This window comes from Xyrauchen texanus, chromosome 26 (assembly GCF_025860055.1).
Source record: "Xyrauchen texanus isolate HMW12.3.18 chromosome 26, RBS_HiC_50CHRs, whole genome shotgun sequence".
NCBI classification, from domain to species: domain Eukaryota; kingdom Metazoa; phylum Chordata; class Actinopteri; order Cypriniformes; family Catostomidae; genus Xyrauchen; species Xyrauchen texanus.
This window is the reverse complement of record NC_068301.1, coordinates 18,446,840-18,453,652: the sequence shown is the minus strand read 5'-3', so window position 1 is coordinate 18,453,652 and position 6,813 is coordinate 18,446,840.

Genomic DNA, 6,813 nt, shown 5'->3' with positions numbered 1-6,813 from the left:
AAGCTAGAGAGCTTGTCGAAAACCAAGATCTTTCTGGAGAGGCTGATTGACTGAGGAGGTCATCCTGGATAAGCAAAGAAGCCTAATGGAGACACCAGCACACCAGTATCCCATGCTGGTGACCAGTGACTAAAACAAATTTCATGTTTTTTAGCAGTTATAATGAGGAGACAAATCTATAGTGATGTTCTTTAGCTCAACACTGATGCCATAGGGTCGATTCTCAGGAAATGTGTGTATATGAATAGTGTGATTGCATATGATTGGATAAAAGCGCAAACCAAATGCGTTTGCAATACAATGGCCCGAAACAGAGTAACGGGTCATTCCTTGGCAACTTAACATTATTTCTTAAAGTGGTAAAATCAGCATTGGTAGCACTTATTTATCATATAGTAATATTTACTCTTATTTCTGTTGCATATTTTTCTCTCTTTTCATATGGAAAGGTCATCACCGCAGAGTCCAAAGTCAGGAAAAATGAATATCAGATTTGGAGAGTAGGTTGTAATTTGAAAACCTCAGTCTACTTTCTCTCTCTCTCTCTCTCTCTCTCTCTCTCTCTCTCTCTCTCTCTCTCTCTCTCTCTCTCTCTCTCTCTCTCTCTTTGTGTGAGTGTGTCCTTTTCTCAGCGAAATAAGGTCTAAATTATGGGCGTGTGCTCCTCCTTCTTAATGACCAACTGTCTTCCATTGATGTCTCAAAGATAGGATAATTCACATGCCACACAAGCAGTCCAGCCCTCCTGCTGCTCCCCCACAGTGTCCATGTATCCCACGTTTAAGCTATAATCCATTATACTCACTATAAAACCATTAAAATACTTACTAGATTGTTTTAATAGAAAATGATATATTCAACAGTTAGATATTTTTTAATTGATAATTTTAAAACATTATAAATGTGCATAAATTTGTGTGCAATTTGTATTTTACAAATATATTGCATATACTGTATAGTCAAGACTACCAAAGCAAATAAAAGTTTACATGCTTGTATGGAATTCTTAATTCAGTCTGATCAAACTCAATGACATTTGGTCACAAAACTTGATGACAACCAATGAGGTTGGATGTTTTCAACACAACCACCATATTCAATTGAAGTATTTTATTGATATGATTAGATTGAATAATGACTTAAATTGTGATCATATTGCTTCAGAGGACTTGGAATATACTGTAAGAATCATAGAGCCTATTTACAAGGGGGGCTCAATAGCCACTTTTCCACTATCGGGCCAATGCATGTCAGGGCTGTCAATTGGCTAGCCAGGGCCAATAGCCTTGTGCCTTGAGCAGAATATCAATATATATTCCCACCAGTGGGCCAATAGCCCCGCAGCGTTGCCCCAGAACTGATACTGGGAATGCAACTGGCATGCCCTCATTTGGCCCGATAATGGAAATGCGGCTATTGGTCACTTGCCGAGAACACAAGAGCCTGCCCTGGCAACAGAATAACTTATTCTATCATGTTTGATGTGATTTTTCAGTTCTCAGAACCATTAATTCAGAAAAGAATCCTGTCAGTGAAGGGATTAACGACCTCCCACTGGCAGATGATAAAGGCCAAAGTATATTTGATTGTCCGCGTTGATGATCACTCTGCACACAGTATGTTTGATGCAAATTTCATCATCGCCATAGTTCGTGCGGACTGTCAGCATGAGGCCCAGATTTTCTCGTCATGCGGACAGTCCTCATTTGTGCGTATTGTTTGTGCATGCTCCTGCCGTTGACTGTACTAAAAGAGTATCACAAAGCAGTTGTAGTGCACTCCATTTCTTATCTGCTATCATTAGCTCATGACTCTAGTATTTTGAATTTATTCACCAAAAAGATTGTTCAGATTCGTTCACTAAATCCGGCATCATACAAGCTGAATTTTCTATTGATTATTTAAATGAAGCTTACGCCTGATAATCGCTGGAATGGAATCGGCTTGTGTGACGCCGCCTTTAGTGAACGAATCTGTTCAAACAATTCCTTTAAAATGTTTTATAAAATAAAATTGACTGACTGACTGTACATTATGCCTGACATATCCTTAACAAAACTGGCCAATAATCTTTGTGAATGGGATTATTGAAATTCTTTTTTACTGTGAAGCTAATGGCACGCCATTAACTAATGGAGATGCAAGCCAAATTTGGACAATTTCTTTCATTGAACATTCTTTGTCTGACACCAGAAAGCATCACTGCTGTATGTCACCAGATTGTGTAGAAATGATGAACAATTACTGCTCTATGCCAGCACCACCTACAGTCAAAGAGAGGGTAGCTTGTTTAGATGCAGGGTTAATTTAGGATGCCTTGCTTGGGTGTGTCTCCTATAACTTCAGTAATGACAGATCTTTATAAACTCTCCTCAGGAGAAGCACTCATTCAAGCCATCTTGAAAAAGAGTGTGCATAGGGTCTATAAAACTAAACTGAAGCAAAGTTTTTTACACACCATGAACTTTCAAAATATGATTCAAAATATATAGTAGTAAGAGACACATTGCATTTTCACAACCAGATAAACCAATATATATTTATTTATATATTTTTGTTAGATCTAATCCCAAAACCTCAGGTATTCTCTTGGTCACCACAAAGACTATAGTTTACTTGTCAATGTGTTTTGTTTACAAATGATTTCCACACTTGTCTCTGCTGGCATTAGATACAAGCTGTGACAAACTCACTGGTATGATAGTCTTGTAGTGATCATGTTGCAGCTAGCTGGCAGGTGTACTGTGTATAAACTCTGACATGAGGCTTTTTGTGGTTCATGTGCCTCTGGATGTAGAATAATCTGAGACAGGAAAACTGGGTTGAGCCCACCGCCAATCACAAGCTGCTTGAGCTAAGCACATCTGGAATCCAGCAACATACAACACTAGCAAACCATGCACAGTCTGGAGCCCTCAATGGAAAAGGAAAGTTGTTCAAAATGGCTGACAATAAAAGCTAAAGAACATCTGAACAAAAGAGATCTCAACCACTATTTGATCCATCTAATATCATTCAATTGGACATCCTATGAACAAACTAACCATCTAAACCTGTTCCAGAACAATTTTGAAGCTCGAGAGGCTTTTATAATGGGTAGGATAAGTTAAATTCCAAACTTCAGATTTTCTATGACACAATAGCATCATGCTACTACCGAGCATTTTTGTACATTTTCATTAACATAGCAAAATCAATGTGTTAGTGTGGACATGGCCTAATGCTGCTTTCATGTTCTATCGGAATTATCCTACTTCCAACTTCTGAAGTAGTACTTATAGTAGTACATGCCACATGGGGAATTGGGTTGTGGTTTGCACGCCCATGCCTAAATCTGCCACTATTGCTGATGATAATGGAATTTTGGTCAAGCTATTTTCACGGTGTAATAATTTACAACATTCATTAAATGGTTGCTAATATACATAAATTACTATGACCAAAACAACAAGCGCTAACAATTAGTTGTATTTAGAAAAAATAAGAAAACCAGTCATTCACTATGGATACATATTCTCCTCCCATCCTCCCACCTCAGAAACTTGGGTATAAAAATTATCTCAGAGTTTCCCTGTTGTAATTACGACTTGAGTGGTCATTCATGTGCATTCGAGTGGGAAACTTGTATTTACAATAATTACGATTGCACATGAAGGCAGCACAAGACCAAGTTGTTTAAAGTTGTTGTTACAAAACCCTGGGATAACTTTGAGTAGGTTCCTCATGTATTGTGCTTCTTGAATATTTACCATATTTTATAGTTTTTACTTTTATTCAAGTATGCTTTCAGTTAAGTGTTATTCTTTGTGAAACTGTGGTATTCATAAAAAAGTAAAAAATATGTCTTTCTCTTACAAACAACATAAGGCCAGCTGAAAAGTTAATCAACAAAAGGATGAGCAGCATATTAATATTCTAGAATCGGTTAGGCAGTTTGTTTAAGATTGGACAGTTTATTTGACTTGAAAACAGTCATATGATGTTAAAATAAAAGATTATTCGGGGCCAATTGCAGTGTACTCTCAGTGTATCTATTGCTGTCTGTAGCTCATTTTTGCACTCTGTACTGCATAGGTTGTCCTCAAATAAGCTTTAAGTTTATCTTACTATTTTTCTAATTATTTCCTACATTTACGGTAGAACAATAAAGTGTGCATTGTTTGCATGAACATAATTTGAAAAGCAATGCACACTCAAAGTTCTTAAATGAACTACTGTAATGCAAGTGATTTTTCCTCTGTTTGGGTCAAATGTAAAATAAATAATCCTTCTACTTCTATAAGATTTTTTTTTTTTTTTTTTTTTGTAAATTGTCCACCTATTACAATGAATGTCATGGCAATTATTGTATGAAGTCAGGAGCAGCACAAGTATCTTTCATCATCTACTTCACTACATGAGCAATGCTCTTGTATTTTCCTCAAGTCTCTTTTGAAAGTGCTGAATTCCATGTTTGACTGAACATGCTGCAGTGACTGGCCATCTTTGAAACACATTTGCTGTTATATGCTCCTCCCCTTCAATTCTTTCCCTGCTTTAACTACAAGCAAGTTGCCTGGACATTCCAGCAATGACTAATATTTTTCTGGCACAGAGAAGTAAAGCTAAATGGAAAAGGAATAGTGGAGCCGCCATTTTAAAAAAGCTTGTTTTTCAACTTCTTTGGGCCTAATATGTACACTTTTTATTTACAATACATTTGATTTTCCTCAAATGATTGACTTAAAAGGATAGTTCACCCAAAAATGAAATTAATTAATTTACTCACCCTCATGCCATCCCAGATGTTTCTGACTTGCTTTCTTCTGATGAACACAAACAAAGATTTTTAGAAGAAGATTTCAGCTCTGTATTTCCATACAGTGCTAGTGAATGGCTACCACATTTTTTAAAGCGCCAAAATGCACATTAAGCCAGCATAAAAGATCAATTTTTAAGTCTGTTTATACCATAAATTCTCCTCCCTGCCCAGTAGATGGCGATATGCATGAAGAATGCAAATCGGCAAAAACAAAAGAAGAACAATGTAGAAGTGAAGGTGGAGATTTCTAGTTAAAGAGGACATAAATATTGACCTGTTTCTCACCCACCCCTATCATATCACTTCTGAAGATATAGATTTTATCACTGGAGTCGTATGGATTACATTTATGCTGCCTTTATATGCTTTTTGGAGGAAAAAAGCATATACAAATTTCTGGCCACCATTCACTTGCATTGTATGGACCTAAAGAGCTAAAATGTTCTTCTAAAATTCTTTAATTGATTCTCCAGTAATATAACTTGAAAAGTTGTGTCATGTGTCAGTAGTTTTTTGTGTCAATTAAAGTTTTTGTCATCATATTCTCAAACTCATGTTGTTCCAAACCCATATGACATTCTCTTTTATAGTTTAAATTTCAGTCTGTTCCTCACACAAAGCTGTTGTACAGCTTCTGAATACCTGACTACAAGGTACAAGTCATATGGACCATTTTTAAGATGATTTATAAAAATGATGGCGCTTTTATTGTCACTTTTCTCATTCCTCATGTGTGTGTGTGCTTTAAAAGTCCTGCTGAGGACTCTTATTAAGCACTCAAAGTCTATGAACATTCCCATCCTGTCCAATTAACTAATTAAACGGTGGGTGGGCTGTAACAGACAACTGCAGTTTATTAAAGTGAACAAAAGCATGCATGCTTGCACATCATGACCAGTAATCGTTATGGTAAGCATTGTGAGTTTATGTGTGTAAGCCTGTTTCCATCTGTTCACAAGAAGCATATGAGCTATCTTGCAACTTCTTATAATAGCACTTGCAGTAAACTGACAACTGAGTATTACTGTAAAATGTATGGCAAGATCTTGTTGTTGAGACTGTGGCCAAAGCAAATGATGCTCTTATTTAACTCTGGAACTGTAGAGTCAATAAATCATAAACATTGTTAATGGTGCAATCCTTGAAACCAGATACATTGTATTGCTGTTTATTGTGCTGGTTTTGTGAGGAATTTCATATTGAATAAAAAAGCCCAATACTGAAGATCACAGTAAAAATGTGTTTCGGCAGGTGATCAGGGTGTACACTTTTAAAGCACATTCTGCAGCATGTTAAGTGGCTGATTCTGACTGCAGACATGTGTGGTCCTGTGGCCTGAGCTGCACTGAGGAGGGAAGGATCTGAAATTAGGTCTCTCACAGCAACATTTAAGCTTTTGTCCATTCACTAAAAAGTGAGTCTATTAAATTATCTATGGCAAAGATCAATGAAAAAGTTTTAAAATTGAGGGAAAAAGCCCTGAGGCTAACAGATTGGCCTGTTAAAATGCATACCCTGGTTAGTTGAATAAAACTTTACTTTAAAAGCAGAAGAAAAAAAGAAAAACTGATTGCATCCACTATAAGGCAATAGAGAGTATGCTGACGACCTGTTGAAAAAGCAGAGTGCCTCTGTAAAAAAGCTAAATGTCTTAAAGGGCCGTTCACACCGAACTATACATATATATAGACTATAAACTAAAAAAAAAAAAAAAAAAAGACAAAAAAAGACAAAAGCGGACGCTGGTACATTGTGAAGATGCGTCAAATGTTCAAACGCGCAAACACTATCCAGTGGATGTGCACAGACTCGGAACCCCTGCAAGACCAGTCCATCCATCCCACATGAGTTTAGAGCAGTTGAAAAGCCTGAGAAAAACGGAAAGCTTTTCTCTTTTAAATCTCGACCATGTCCACGTCCTCAAAAGAATGGATCTAATTAAAACGTTGCATTCGTCATCATTGTCAGAGCATTGCCAAAGTCTCCGAGAGAAGGCAGGGATGAGGGCAGTG